This window comes from Mus musculus, chromosome 12 (genome assembly GCF_000001635.26).
Source record: "Mus musculus strain C57BL/6J chromosome 12, GRCm38.p6 C57BL/6J".
Lineage (NCBI taxonomy): Eukaryota > Metazoa > Chordata > Mammalia > Rodentia > Muridae > Mus > Mus musculus.
The window spans coordinates 52,616,631-52,633,239 of NC_000078.6; the positions used below are offsets into that span (position 1 = coordinate 52,616,631).

General features: G+C 42.0%; 1 long non-coding RNA gene across 11 annotated transcripts in view; it reads left to right on the top strand.

The window, feature by feature from the left end:
• The window catches only part of Gm35239, a 59,318-nt gene that overhangs the window by 13,678 nt on the left and 29,031 nt on the right, over positions 1-16,609 (top strand). For 8 of the 11 annotated variants that reach the window (XR_001780609.2, XR_001780612.2, XR_001780614.2 and 5 more), the window contains exons 3-5: positions 1,695-1,832; positions 4,828-5,064; positions 10,731-10,841. This is a non-coding gene — a long non-coding RNA (predicted gene, 35239). The remainder of the gene's footprint in view (positions 1-1,694; positions 1,833-4,827; positions 5,065-10,730; positions 10,842-16,609) is intronic. The other 3 variants (XR_001780611.2, XR_001780617.2, XR_001780615.2) reach the window with 2 other exon arrangements.

Genomic DNA, 16,609 nt, shown 5'->3' on the forward strand with positions numbered 1-16,609 from the left:
ATGGGGATAATATTGCTCCACTTTCTCTTAATATTGATTGTTACTAATGCTACATCTAATGGCCTAAGTTTTTTCCTTGGATAAATCTGTCTTTCCTATCTTGTAGTTTTTACAATGCTCTGTAGTTTAACCATACTGTATTTATGGATTTATTCTTATTGATTCCTCACCTTGCTTCTCAGAATGTGTTTTCAAAAATTTTTTTTTGTTGTTGTTGTTTTGAGACAGGGTTTCTTTGTGTAGCCCTGGCTGTCCTGGAACTCACTCTGTAGAGCATGCTGGCCTCAAACTCAGAAATCTGCCTGCTTCTCCCTCCCAAGTGCTGGGATTAAAGGCGTGCGCTACTATGCCTGGTGTCTTCAAATTTTGAACTTGTGTTTTTGCAGTTCTTAAAATTATTACCCACACCCACTTCAAGTATTGCTTCCTTTCCATTTGCTCATTTTTATAGGATTGGTTAGATGTATTTTGAAACTTCTCAGTATATTTTTCATGTCTCTAAACTGACTTTTATGTTTGTTTGTTTGTTCTTAGCAGTTTTTCAATACTTTTTTGAGTGTGTGTAGCTGGAGGCAAACTCTTTTTTCAAAAATTAATTCTTTGACAATTTTGATTACCCCTCTTCCAGCTCTTCTCCAATTCATCCCCCTTGTATACCCAGCCAAATTCACAAAGATAAAATAGTGCTGTCTGTAATGGAGAAAACCATCTTTTAGCTCAGCATCTGTGGGCTGTCAATATCTCCCTGGCTTGGAGGGAGTGTGCCCACCTCCTCTCTCCTTGCTGGGCTTTGCTCTGGCTTGGGTTTGCACAGGTTTTGTACATATTCTTGCATATGCTTTGAGTTCATCTGGGTAGCTGCCCTGACATCTCCAGATCATACTGTGTTTCCTTGCAGCCACTCACGATGTCTGGCTTTTACACTCTTTCTGCCCCCTCTTCAACAATGATCCTTGAGCCTCAGGAGAGGGTTAAGGTGTATAAGCTCCCTTAGGGCCTAGAATTCTTAAGTATCTTATTCTCTGCACCTTGGCTAGTGATCTTGATGTCAGGACTGTGGAATTTCCTCTTGTCTCTCTGGGTTTGCAGGACATGGCCCCATTCTTCCTCTCTTAGTAATCATATATCTTGATTTGAGAGTTTTCCCCTATTCATTTTGATATCTTTATGGATAACTTTATTGCTCTGCCTGTTTTCATCGGGTATGCCCATGTCATTGTTGGACTTCACAACAAAACCAGGGCCAACAAGCCCAGGTTGTTCTTGATTTTCTTTTTAGAGATAGACAGCGGTGATTGAAGCTGGTGATAGGAATGTGCTGCATCTCAGGAGCTGTCCTGTCTGTAAAGATGACAAGGTGTTGTTGGCATAGTCATGTGAGTCTTGCCAAGGGCACTGGGTTCTCTCCATCATTGTTCTTCCTAACATCCCCTCTTCTTGTCTTGTCTGGTATTGATTGATGCAGTGGGCCAACTGAGGACTGCTAGCCTAGAAACTAGCTTATTTATATATAGCCTCTGACATAAGGGTTGGGTCAATCTGTATGGCTGTGTGTTAAGTATGGGGTCTGAAATCCAGCCTGTACCAAAACTGGGGTTGTCCTACTAGAACAGATCTACAGTCTCTTTCCAGGTTTACCTGCACCTTGGGTAAGGCAGTCATGTTATTAAACATCCTCTTTGTCATCTTTACAGACAGGATGCTGTTGAGTCCTATGCTGGGAATCTCAGTAGGTTGGCTGAAGAGAAGGTGAGGGCCTAGTACTAAGTCATGCCATGATGTCGGTTGCTAGAAGTTGGGCTTCTTTCCTTAATACAACGTGGAGCAGACAGGTAAAGAGTAAGTCTCGCTGGAGAGATGGCTCAGTGGTTAAGGGCACTGACTACTCTTACCAAGGTCCTGAGTTCAACTCCCAGCAATCATATGGTGGCTCACAAGCATCTCTAATAGGATCTGCTGCCCTCTTCTGGGGTGTGTGTAAAGACAGCTGCAGTGTACTCACATACATAAAATAAATAAGTCTTAAAAACAAAAAAAAGAAAAAGCCAGGCAGTGGTGGCGCATGCCTTTAGTCCCAGCCCTTGGGTGGCAGAGGCAGGTGGATTTCTGAGTTCGAGGCCAGCCTGGTCTACAGAGTGAGTTCCAGGACAGCCAGGGCTACACAGAGAAAGCCTGTCTCAAAAAACTCAAAAACTCAAAAAAAAAAAAAAAAAAAAAAAAAAAAAAGAGTAAGTCTCCTTTTCTAGCTGAGTCATAACTGAGCCTTTTTACTCTAGTTAGTGATGCCCTAAAACTATCCTTGAATAGATTTGGCTCTCACCAAGCTATTTTTTTCTACAAAAGTCCCCTTTTGGTAACACTGTCCACAAATTGATCTTGCAGCTAATAAGATTCAGATACCACTCGGAATTTGTCTTATGCCTGGGGGTGAGGCGGATGAGCTCTCCTGTCAGGACTTCAGGTTTAGAAGCAGGGAGGCTTTTGATGACCTTCTCTCTTGGGCATCGTGGAGTTTACCAAATTGCCCGAGTCTGAGGCACCATTTCTACTCAGATCACAGGCAGTGAACATAGGTATATGAATGACTGTTGTTGGAAATATTAAAAATATGGCACCATCCTGCTCTACACCTAGCTACTCACTGTCGCACCACCTCTTAGCTAGCCCCATACAGCCCCATACATTGCTGTTGTCTTGCTCTGTTCACATTCCCAGCCACTCCCTCTCCCCCCTCCCCCGTGGTCAGCTGTCCCAAATCCCAGCAACCCAGTAAAATCAAAACTCTAGAGGCTTGGAATGTAAAAGTCAGATTTATATCAGTAAATTCTCACCCCACAAAATGCCCACGCAATTAACTCAGAGCCAATTGATATTGATATAAATTGCCCACCTAGATAAGATAAATTACCCTGTAATTATCCATCCCTATGATATTCATAGCTACCTGTCACTATTTAAAGCCATGTAGAATCTGGATTGTCTTCCTCTCCCTCCATCTTCCTCCCCTTTTCCCTTTCTCTCTCCTCTCTTCCTTCTCCCCCAAACTTTTCAGCTCCATCTTCCCTTCCACTCCCCAATCACTGGCTCTAGCCTTTATTTTACAAGTTAAGGTGGGGAGAAGGTTCACAAGAAGTCACCTGATTGCTGACTCATTCCTTGTTGGCAACCCCTTAACAACTACCCTTAGCTATCATTTAAAAAGCTTCTGCAATTGACTTCTTCCTCCCCACTGGGAGAATTAGTGTTCTGATAACATGCTGCATTTTATGTATTTCACATGTAGCACTTTTTTTTTTAATGATGTAGGCAATACTGTGAGTTAACCAATGAGGATGGGATTATTATGAAACCTTTCAAAAAATCTCTAAGTGGTATTTAATGTTTCTGGTCCTGACCATGTAAGACTATTTTCATCTGACAAGAACAGAATGTTAGTAAATCGTGACCACTGTTTGTAGATCAGCTTTAAGCGTCATTGAAGACGATCTTCTCTTACTAATGAAAAATGAGCATATGTGTTTCCAACCCTTTTTTTTTTTTTAATGAACAAGTATATCTTGGAGTCAGATTTGAATCTGTGAATTTTGGTGGCAAGTCAGGGAATATTGGAACCTTTCTAGGCAAGTCTAGTGTGTAATAATGTGATATTCTTGCCAAGGAGGAACAGGGATTGAAAAAAATGAATCCCCTGAGGCTGAAAGTATATGTTGGATCCACATACAACCTCAGAAGAATCATGAAGTATGAATAATTAACTTCTCAGTGGTAGACACAAAGTGCCCAATTATAATAAGTTTGGTATTCACATTCTGTTTTATAATTTCAAGTGGATTCTTGTATCTGAGGTATCTGTGATGAGAGTTCATAGCCGAGGGATATCTATGAGCTATAAGCAAAAATTATCTCCCTTTGCCAGAAGCTAGCATTAAGAAGTTGTATCATGCAGCATATTGGATTCAAGGAAAGATGGAAGGAGCGAGAATGTGCCTCTAGATCTCAGATGCTCCCATCATAGGCTGTATTAGACTACTGTGCGGCTGGGACAAAACACCCGATAAAAGCAACTAAGGCAGGAAAGGTTCCCAGTTTGAGGGTTCAGGCCATCATGGTGTGGAACCATGGCAGCTAAACCTTAAGGCAGTGAGTTGATGATCAGGTACTTAACTTCCTTCTCTTTTTGCATTCATTGGGGGCAGGGGTTGTGCAATAGTGTCACCTATATTTAGGGTAGGATGTCCTGTCTCAGTTAATCTAATCTAGATGATCCCTTGTTTCTATGGTAAGTCTGAATTCCATCAAGTTGTCAGCCAAGATTAACCATCTCAGAGGCATTAGACCATGGCTAGTATGGGGTATAGGAGATGGGAATGAACCATCTTTCCTGGTGGAAGAAGATGGAAGAAAGAAAATTTTCTTGACCAAATGACCATAGATATTCATGAAGAGAACCAGTGATAGGAAGCACTATAGCAAACGAATCCCTGTCACCACAGACAGGAAACTGAAGCTCTAAGAAGTTTGCTGAAGGCCACAAAGGAACAGTCAGAGGATGGTTTTAGTCCACGTTTTCGGAGTTCTACAATATGCAGTTGAATTATCTTCTTAAGATTCCCAATTTAGTTCTGCATCTGATGTGGCTAGAGTCCCTTGCCTTTATTAAAGAAGAGATCATGGGTCTACTATCAATTTCCCTATTAGCAATGATACTAGAGGGTTAAGTTACAAACCAGACAAATTACTACCCCTGTTCTGGGAGAGAAGCTGAACATTCATGGATTTGGTTCTTACTACCATTCATTTCTCGATCCCTGGTTTCTCTTATTTTAGTGATGCCTTTGGGCTTCCTGGAGTGAAGGATGATTTTCCATGAGCAGAAAAGGATTTGTCTTCGAATCCTGCTACTGTAAACTCTGAGATAAGTAAATGGAAACAGATACAAGTCTTGAGAATAAATCCGACTGCTTACATAGCATGTATGTTAACCTCTTCTTTTTGGCAGGTAGGAAAGGATCATCGAGCTGATACACCCCATCTCCTTGCCTACAAGCAGGACCTTCACTCAAGGTACCTGTTACTCATTCATTTTAGCAAGATGGGGGAATTTTTCTTTCTCTTTGCTTTCATTCTTAGGAGGGGCCTTTGGTAAATTGGAAAGAAAAGATGGGGACCTCTGTTAGTTTAATAGTGTGTTAAATGAAGTCATACTGTGTAAGATGTCAAATAGTGGTGGTACCAGGAATGGTGGTCTTGTAAGTCTTGTCCCTCTGAGACTCTGAATGACTTAAAAGTTGATTTGCATTCCTTTTCCTCACAGACAGAGCAAGGCACTTGCGGATAGAAGAAATTAGGGAGACATGGGAAAGAGGGATGGAGAAGGAGAGCAGAAAGAAAAGGCAAACTGAGAGTAAGGAGTAAGTTGATGGGAAAGTACAGGGCCTCAAATGTGTTTGTCATAATCAGAGAGTAGAAACCATTTTGGTGGTAGATTACACCGATGGGAAAGTATAAAACACCATCTAAATTGACATGCTTTAGTAAGGGAAGGAGCACCCCTTACTAATGCTGATTCCAACTTGTGAGTCTCTCAGGCAAATAGGGACAGATTAAACCTATACCAGACCTACAGCCAGACAATATGCAAAGAGTGAGAGACCTTGGAACACTCAGCCTTAAGTGGGACATCTCTATCAAATGCCTCCCCTTGGGGCTTGGGGAAACCCTGAAGAAGAGAAGCTGAAAACAGTGTAGGAGCCAGAGGGGGAAGAGGACACCATGAAAACAAGGCCTCTAAATCAACATGAAGAATGCTCAATGAACTCACAGAGACTGAAGCAGCAAGCACAGAGCCTGCACAGGTCTGCACCAGCTGGGGTCCTGGAGCTAAAAGGAGAAGTGGGCACATGCCCCATTCCTAACCCAGAAACTGTGTCTAACTGATAACCACTTGCAATGAAAATTTACTTTCCTCCAATGGAGTCTCACGGGGGAAACAAACTACTCTTGAAGTTCGGCAGCGCATGCAGCTACCTGTAGATAGTGACAGAAAGCAAACTCCATGGAAGAAAATGGAAGTTAGCACTTTTAACATTTTTTATTTACATTTTTAAATTATTATCTTTCTTTTTTTAACCCGCGGGTTCTTTGTGTATATATTATGGCTTCCCGATTAGTGTTTTTGTGGGATTCCTGAATGTGCAAACGAATGGGTCTCTGTGTCTTATCTATGTCTTGTGCCTTTTTTTAAGGCTCCTTTCCGCCTATTTGTTTTGTCCTATTCTGGTGTTTTAGTTTTAGTTTTATTATTTTATTATTACCCTTTTGAAGCCTGTTTGTTTTCTAATGAGAGAAAGGGAGAGGAAGGGTTGGATCTGGGTTGGAGGAGAGTTGGGGAAGAACTAGGAATAGTAGAGGGAGTGGAAACCCTAATCAGGATATAGAGTATGAGAAAAAACTATTTTCAATAAAAGAAAAAATGGAATTGCAGTGTGATTTTGATTTGCATTTCCCTGGTGGCTAAGGATGTTGGACTTCTTTTATGCATTTATTAGCCATTTATACTTCATTTGAAAAAGTGTTCATTCCATTTTCCAATCTGTTTATTGTGTATATTATTTATCCTTTCGTTCATTTTTTTTAAGTTTTTATACATTTTAGATATGAATCTACTGTCAGATGAATATTTGGCAGAGATCATCTTCCATTTTATGGGCTGTCTCTTTTCTCTCCGATTGTCTCTTTGGTAGGTCAGGATCTTTTTAAACTTTGCAATATTACATTTGTACAGTTGTTAAGCGGCTCTTTCTTTGGCCCTGACTTTGTAACACTGACTTGTGGAGCCACAGCCCCCACAGCTGAGTTCACCCATTGGGGTGCTTCTCTCCACCGCACGTGCGTGTAAGGCCCCATCAGTTTTGTCCACACAGAAGTGCTGTGTCCCCCGAAGCATGAGAAGTCAGCACAGCATGGCTTCCATCTGTTTCTGCCCCGCATAGGCTGGTTTCAATCAAATGAATACCTAATCCAATAGTGACTCTTATTAAATCCTCTGCCCTGCCCCATCCCATCTGTTATGTGTCTTATTCTTTATCTCCAGAATGGCAGAAACTGAGGCTTTTCTCAGAATTTAATTTCCCCCCTCTCCCCCTCTATCTGGCATCTTTCAGGTCTAGGACTGGAGTCAAGATTTGTAATCAGGCTGAGGTGTGTCTGAGGATTCCCAACAATCCACGTGGCTTTTTCTCAGGCCTCACTTCTCCCAGCAAGGCCTCCTGCTGTTTAGTGTAGTGATCTGTGAAGCTCTGAGTTGCTCACAGACCTCTGTGCTGGGACCACAGTCACAGCTTCTCCGGGAGCTAAGGTCCTGAAAGGTCTCAGGGACGTGGCTCTGATAATATTCTTTGGGATAAGCAGGTCTGTGCTCTCCCCAGCTTTGCTTGCAGGGCCTTGGCACCTGATGGCAAGAGGGATCACGGTTTCACCTCGGTGGGCTTCTCTTAGCCGTCTGTCTATTGGATAGCTTATTTTCTTGCTAACTAAGCCATCATTGATCTCAAAACCAACCGAATTTGAAAATAGACCTTAGTATTTCTATCTAGGGAATAGCAAAAAGAATACAATCTTCCCCAAGTTAAATATTTCTGTGTTTAATCCTTGGCAAGTATAATGTTTTACCCTAGAAGAATAAAACATACTTTAGGCGTATTGTTAGTGTGGCAAGTCCCAAATTTGGTGCCCTTTCTGCAATGCCAGATACTTAGATTCTGACCCCCCACCCTTGCGTTATTTATTAGCCTTACTGACTGTTGATGTCCTCTCTAAAAGTCTCCTGGGAGGAGGAAGTTTCCTGTGTCTGTCAGATTTCACACCCCTTTCCACTCCAGTATGCTTTCCAAGGAGAAAATGATTGATAAATAGGTCCAAACTCCTGCAAATCGGTAATTCCATTATTAGATCCATCCTCTGTGCAGAAAGGCACACTGAAGGTTTCTTATATAGAATGCATGAAACCACTTACATATTGCTACTTAAATTTCTTTTGAGAAGTAAGGCCACGTGAGGATGTAGACGATATTAAGATCACCCCATCTGCAGTCATATGGAGAGATGTTGATAGGTACCATTTCTCAGTTATGTTTCCAGTTCTGTGATAGAATCACAACTGAAGGCGACTCGGTGTGGGGAGGGTTTGTTTGGCTTCCACTTCCAGGTAAACACTCCATCACTAAGAGAAGTCAGGGCAGAAACTTAAAGCAGGAACCGGGACTCAGGCCTTGAAAGACTAATGCTTGCTGCCTTCTTCTGGTGCTTTTAATTTGCTTCCTTATATAAGCCAGGATCACCTCTCCAGGGGTGGCACCATGCCAGCCAAAATCAAGAAAATTCCCTACAGACTTGCCTACAGGCTTCCAATATGATGGAGACATTTTTTTCCTCAGTTAAGGTTCTTCTGTCCAGATAACTCTAATATGTGTCAAGTTGATAAAGAAGAAAGAGGGGGAGGGGGAAGGGGAAGGGGGAAGAAAGGGGAAGAAGGGGGAAGAAGGGGGAAGAAGAAGGGGGAAGGAAGGGGGAAGGGTGAAGGAGGAAAGGGGAAGGGGGAAGGGGGAAGGAGGAAAGGGGAAGGGGGAAGGGGGAAGGGGGAAGGGAGAAGGGGGAAGGGGGAAGGGGGACAACAGCAACAACATATAGCCAACCAACCAAACAAGCAAACCAGGACACCCTAAATGCAGAAATCTTCAGTCCTCTAGAGAATGCAGGCAAAATATGGCATTGGTGTCACATCCAAGGTCTTCTTTTCTTGTTTCCTGCAGTTGCAATCTAAGATACACATACAAATCCTCTTTGCAGTGGGGGATAAGATACCTATATTCAACAATGCTTGGTTAAACTAGGGTGGATAAGGAGTATCCAGGATCCTCAGTTGGCCCTCTAACTAGCTCCCCAAGGCTACTATGTGTCTCATCTTGAGCTAAGCTTGAATGAGTCATGCTTAAAGGAATCCAGAGGGAATAAAACAAAGAAACGATGGTCACTGTGTCCTATTTGCCGTGTCCTCTTCCTGATAAGGTAATAGCCAACCCTGCTGTGGCATGCTGTCTCTCTCCCTGACACTTTCACATTGCTATTCTCTGTTAAAAGTCACTGGCTGAGCCAGGGATTATAATGCTTCCTTACAATGTCTCCATAAATGTTGCTTGCTGGCATTTCCATTCCAATTGATAATAATAAAAATTTCTGCTTCCCTGTGTGTGTGTGTGTGTGTGGGGGGGTGTCAGCGAGATAATGGTATACAAATTGGCTATTATGAAAAGATAAAGAAATATGAAAAAGATGTATTATATCTGCTTTCTCCTTACTGAAAGTGGGCTTCCTTTTATTTAGAACTGGGTAGTAAGAAGTTTGATATAATACTTGCATTTATGTGGTGAAAGTCATGATTTTGGTGGGTAGAGGACTGTCTGTGCATGGGTACGCAACTCTTACAAAACTTGCTTCCAGCCAGTATGTACCCTGCTCTTCGTTGGAAGGAAGGGGAGACTTTGTAAATTTGCATCAGAAGGACATTTTCCAGTTCTAATAATACTAAGGGTCTTGTTATCTACCTAACAAGAGGGGAGACAACCACCAAGACCTATATCCAGGCCTGGCACTATAACTCAGAGCTAACGTGCCCACTCATGCGCAGATTCAATTCCTAGCACTGAAATTATTCATGACTCCAGTAGTTAAGCCATATTTCTGAACACTGTAGATGTATGATATAGTCTTTCGATTCCAGACTGATGGTCTTTGCTTATTGTCTTCTTTACTTTGCTTTGTTTATGAGCAGGAACAATCTAGAAATGCCGATTAGCAAAATTCTGTATAGTTCTTCTAACTGTTTGTTCTCTTTATTGAGTTTCAAGATTTTAAAAGTAAAACAAGCCTTGACTACCTAGAAGGATCAGTGGGCAAAGCTCCGTAGGGCCCACAGAGTGCAAGAAGAGAACCTATTCTTGCAAGTTGTCTGTGGCCTCCACACTCACGCCATGACATCTATGTATTCTCCCCTCCCAACATAAAGTAAATAAATGTAATCAAAATAAAATTTAAAACTATTTGTTTAAAAAAGTATTAACCAGCCCTGATCAATACAACGCCATACATACCTATTAAATGCAAGGTTTCTGGTTTCTGCTCCTGTGCACAGCTGAGAAAGCCAACAGGGGCAAAATAAGACTCCAAAACCAAAAAAAACTAAGCGTTCTAAACTGGGCATAAGCAGTCACGGGGGCTGTGGCACAAGGCTTACTTAAAGAACAGAGGTTGGGAAGAGACACGAGGGATCTGGATTAGCAAAGAGGTAACCTAGAGAGAGGAGCAAGCCAAGTGTGTCAGAGACAGATAGTTCCAGAAACTTGAACATTTCCCCCCTCAGACACATTTTCACTTAGTAGCCCAGGCTGGCCTTAAACTTGCAGTTTCCTTGACTCAGCCTCTCAATTACTGAGATCCTGTGTGTCCTACCATACACAGCTCAGGACTTAAACAATGGAACTCAAATGTCATGAACATGTTGAGACACAGTGGGCTTGAGGGATGTGTCTTTGTAGCTACTAATGTAGTGTTTTGCTATCAGCAAACACTCATTAATCAGCTGCATAGAATTTTCTGATGGTGAGAATGATGTTGGTAGAAAGCCCTGATTTTGATGTTCAGCCCCTTTCTCCTGTACAATTTTGTGATGATAGGAGGAGCCAAGAAGCAGATGATGAAACAGCCTGTTTAAGATTCTGAGAGATTGAGTGTTGATACAACCTGGAATGTGAAGAAATTCTGCCAACATATGGGTTTGGACAGAGGTAAATGGCAGGTGACCTTCAACTAAAGCACTTGAGATTTGTCTTAGTGTGGAACTCTAGAAGGGACTTTAGTGAGCAGTATAACATACATAAATATACTATAGGAAGATCGCCAGATGAAATGTAAGTCTTGGGTTAGAAGAATATAAATAGGGACAGAGAAACCAGTTGGAACAAAAATGGCAGGGCAATTTGGGGAATTATAATTTTGATTTGAACTGGGATATTGGCAATGAGAGTCAAGACACACAGATATATCCAAGAAGGAAGTCTTTAACATTGGTTGGATGTGAGGGACCTTGAGTGAAGAGGAGTGGTGGGACTTGACTTGCAGATTCATTTGAACAATGATAGTAGGTAGTGCTAAAAATAGATACAGAAGAACATGAGAGATGATAGAACGTGGGAGATGATAGAGGGAGATGAGGAGTTCTGTCTTCTACATACTGACCTTGAGAAGCTTGTAAGGCAATTTATAGATGGGGAGGCAGAGAGGAAGAAAGAGGGAGTGCAAGTCTGCAGAAACCTAGGCACAGATATAGATATGTAAAGAAGACTAACCATGAGTGGTCAGAGAGGCATTATGTACACACAGGGAATGAGTTTGGGGGAAAGACTTTAAAGAAAAGGGGACTGCTATAGTTTCTCCACCTTTAAATCATCTAGTTTCTATGTTCCCAAATATTTTAGATTGCTCATGATCAATAAAGTCTTATATTGGGGGAGTGGGTAAGAAAACCAGTGTGAACAGTACTGTGCCAATGACACAGTCTGAAGGTCATTACATTTGTTTGGGTTCTGATCTCTGATGATTTTTACCTAATGCTACAGAAAATGAGAAAAAAAAACAAAACCAAAAACCAAAAACCTCTTTATTTATTGTGCAAGTTCACAAATACTAGCCAGCAAAGCAAGTGACCTATAAATACTCTGAGAACATTAAGGTAAGTGCGTTTTTTAAAAGGTTATGTCTTTTGGCTACTGCCTAATGTGATGATCGGTGAGAGCAGAACTGAAGACTGGCAGGAGATAGTAATGAAAGGTGGTGTGCAGTCCTTTTGGCCTCACGAAGAGCAGTGGACTAAATCTGTTCCCAGAGGGAGGCTTGATGAGCGATGACCTCGATACTCTTTTAAACATTCTGACAGTGAAGTAATGGATGCTTCTTTTACTGTTTGACTAGCAGGTTCTTGTCTGAGCGATTAGATCTATTATGTTGAATCTACTTAAAGGGTTACCTAAGGGCACAGTGGCTGAAGCATCAAAGCAGCTATATTTGTCTCTGTTATAGGCAGTGGGGACTGCAAAAGGCATGCCGTAAGAGGAGTCGAGTGGGTGCTGTAACATCAAAGTCCCTTTTCCCCCAGTAGTGGGAAGAGAGCAAGCACAAGGTCTGGAGAAGATATACTTCCCCCAACAGCCCACTCTGCTGATGAAGAGCTGGTGATTCACACTTGGATGGCCTTCCACTCCTACCCTTTCCCTAACAACACAAAGCCTGACTCAATCCTGAACCTTGCTAACAAAACAGATTTGCTCTTTTTTCGTCTTAGCAGCTTTGGAGTCTAAAGACGGACTCTGTGGGAAGGCAGATCCTTAGTTACCTCCTCCCCAAGCTGTTGCAGGAATTTCAGATCTCTGCTTGCTAAAGCACGCTCATGGAGCTCAGAGTTTTGGGGGGTTGGGGTGCTGAATGTACAGCCTTGGACACCCCTCACTCAACTCTGGGATTTTCTCCCTCTAACAAGGAGTTTGGCATTAGGGGTCTTCTAGGGCCCCCTATCTGCATCTTCGCCACCTGATTCCAAAAGAGTCTGGTCTTTCCATGACAAGCTTGACTGGCTCTTGAGAGCTGTTCTGTACTTGAACACGATGTCATAATAGGTCAGTCTGCTGAGAAGAACCTTGCTTGCTGAAGAAACCCATCAGGGAAGAGTCTTCTAGGTTGGAAATGTACTTATTCCTCTGGGAGATGGAAGACAAAGGATGCTGCTGTAAGGAGCCAAGAAAGCGTTAAATTTTCCTAGCTCTGTCAGTGCTCGCCCAGTACCCTGGCTGGTTTAGTTTGTGTTTACCTCCATGAAAAGCTTCCAGGTTTAAAGAAAGGGTATCATGAAGAAGCAGATGTCACAAACTTAGCTCGGACACTAGGTTGTTGTGTGACCTTGGATCAATTGTTAAACTTTACATACCACATTGTCTTTGCCTGTTAACTAATGATGCCTCATGGGAAGACTAAATGAACCCACACATACACAGCGGCCTTGAGTGTGTTTTGGGAGGTCACCTTCTGCATCTTCAGTCCCTTTACGCACCTTTGCTTATCCCTATCTGATCTCACCTTTGGTGCTGAGGGAAGTCTTCTGTTGTTTCCTAGTGCTTAGGTCCCCCTGGTGCTCCATGTATATCACTTATATTCTGGTGATGGCTTTCTTATATTGTTCTAGTATTGCTGGTCACCAAGGGAATACTGCTTATCATTCTACAATCGCTGGCCAAGTCTTAGGTGCATATGAGTGAAAATAGAAAACAATAAATTGCAGAGAGTGAAAGAGGACATTATGTGTAGTAGTTAAACCCTCTGTGGATGCTTAAACCAGCTTGCCTGGGTTTGAATCTTAACGTCACCAGCACAGACCTTTGCAAGTTTAGGGAGTTGTTGGACCTCTCTGCTCCTTAGTTTGTTTATCTGTGTAATGGCTATGGTAAAAATAAAACTTCTTTCCCAGGACTTTTGTGATGATTAAATAAATTATTGTTTAAAGGTGGTTTTGGCTGATGCTGGAGAGAACCTATTGTTATTTTAAAGAGCACAGGCTTTTGATTAGACAAAATTGAGCCCAGAGCCTGTTATATAGCTTATCATAAATTGCCCTTGAACAGAAATTATTCAATTTCTCTATACTGTACTGCACTTCTCATTTAAATAGGAGTAAAACTACACTCTTATCAACTGCGAGGGTGAAATTAGGATGAGAATCCAAAACATTGCATGTGTCTGGTAAGTGTTGATTTCTAAAACGCAGCCAGAGTTTGTCAATTGCCACATGGGGAATTGTTGAAGTAGCCCAGACCCTGTTTAGGAAACTGAAGAACTGTATCTTACCCTGAGCAAAGAGAAGAGTTGAGTCAGGGTGGCTGTGGGTAAACTGTAGGGAGAGATGCTAAAGCTACTTTGTGTGGGTTGCTAAGCTGTATCATAGGGAGAGATGCTGAAGTTACCTTTGTGTTGGTTGCTAAGGGGTATCATCACTGTCTTGACCAAATTAGGTCATTAAAATGTTGCCTTTGGAAGGGACTAGAGTCTTTGCCCATGGGAAATGCCAGCACAGGTCCATGCCCGTCGAGTTTGAGCGTATCTGTCATTATGTAAGGCATTCCTCATGTTTGTCCTTATGTAGGCATCTCAGTTAGTGTCATGGTGATGCATCAGGTGTGGGTGAGGAGAGATCTGTCGTCCCCGTAGCTAAGTGACTCTTCAAATCTTATTCTTAGAGAAGGTGAAGTTTAACAATGCAGACCTTGTGTATCTGAGGGGTACACTTGGCTTATTCTTTTAAACTGGAGGAGTTTAAAAAAAAACATGCTGAAGTTCATAGAGACCTAGTTTCTGGGTTCAGATTCTTGGTTCTTAATTTGAAATCTGATTTGTCCCTGAATGATGTTTTAGGTCTGTGGAGTGATCCTCCTCTTCTCTGTCAGCAGTGAGGGGCCAACGACTTTCTAACTTAGTAGATAGAGATATTTGAGGGGGTGGTCTCAGTCAGGAGCTCCACTAAGTCTGTCAGTCTTACAAGTAACAGGGCAAGAGAAAGCAAAGAGAGGCAGGCAGCCTTGACACTCATGGCTTCTTCCCAAGGTGACATTGCTCCGTTCTGAGCCCGTCTTCTGCCATACTCTGGGTCTTCGTTTGGACTTCATGGTCCAAGTTTCTAACTACCAATCTTCTCTTTGTATCTTAATTACTTTTTTGTTTTTGAAGGTAACATTGAATTGGGCAATTCAATCAGTTCTTTGGTAAGGAGATGTCATCATACATTTATGCCTCAGAATTTCAGATTTATTGCATGTTTGCTTATAAAATCTCATTAGCTCATCAAAATCTTGTGGATTCTCTATCTGCAGTGATAGCAACTGGCTTCAAATGTGACTATATCAGTTACAACTTCCTTTCTTCATTACCTCCAAATTTTTTACGATTCTAGTCTTATCTACACTCTATCCCTGTAGGAGCAAGATTAATGTCATTTTGCAGAAAAAATTCAGGTATACGAAGTTTAAAGAAAGCTTTTGGGAGCATGAAATGGGGGTAAACTCCTGTAATCTCAGCATTTGAGAGGCATCCTGGATTGGGAGTCATCCTCAACTATGCCAGGGCTGAGGTCATAGCTCAGTGGTAGACAGAGTGCTGGCATAATATGTGTGAACCCTGAGTTCAATCCTTAGTAACACACACACACACACACACACACACACACACACACCACACACCACACACACACACCACACACGCACACACACACACACACACACACACACACACACACACATCACACACCACACCCACACACACACACCACACACACACACACCACACACACACACACACCACACACACATCACACAACACACACACACACATACACACACACACACACACACACACACACACACACACACACACACACGGTTGAGGCTTGTCTTGCAGCACAAGAAGCCTGGGGTTTAATCAATAGCATAAGATAAACTAGAGGTGGTAATCTAAGTACTCCAGGAGGAAAACAAATGTAATTTTAACGAATTAATGAGTTCAAGGCCAGCCTGAGATATATGTCAGCTTGTCTTAGAATACATAAATACATACATAATGCATGCATATAAATGAAAATTGTTCTGCTGGCTGACCTAGATGTACTCATCCTGGTTATATGCTGGAGGAATTTTAAAAAATGCCCAGATTCCACTCCCAAACCAGTTAAAAACAATCCATTATTTGGTGGTGGTGCTATGGAATTTAATCTTTTCAGAGGAGTTTGAGGGTCAAACACAGAATCCCTGATGAATTTATTGCAGAAGTAAGCCTTTTTACTTTTGCTGTTTTTGTTAGGAGATTACAGGAATTAGTATAAAAGAATTTAAAAACTATAGCTATAACATGATATGAAATTTGCTTTCTCTGCAGTGTGATTTTGTTAACTATAGTGAATTTCCCAGATGTTGAGCAGAATACTGCTTAGAGGGCTGGACAGAGTCGATTTTTCAGAGTACAGCTGTCTTAGAGTTACTACCTCTGTGATGAAACAGGATGGCCAAAGAGACTTCAGGAGGAAAGGGTTTATTTAGCTTATGCTTCCACATCACAGTTCATCACCAAAGAAAGGCAAAACAGGAACTCGAGCAGGGTAGGAACCTGGAGGCAGGGGTTGATACAGAGGCCATGGAAGGGCTGCTTGCTGGCTTTCTCCTCATGGCTTGCTCAGCCTGCTTTTTTTTATAGAACCCAGGACTATAGGCCTAGGAACGATATCACCCATAATGTTCTGGGACCTTCCCCATTAATCACCAATTAAGAAAAAGCCCTTTAGGCTTATGAAGGTTTCTTCTCATTTGAGGCTCTTTCCTCTTAGATGACTCTAGCTTGTGTTAAGTTGACATAAAACTAGCCAGTACAACAGCTTTCTTAAAGTACATATTCCAGCACAGTTCCCACCTTCTTTTGTCTTGGGTTTCAGTTATATAACCTCAGCCTTGGGAACTTTGGGATATGT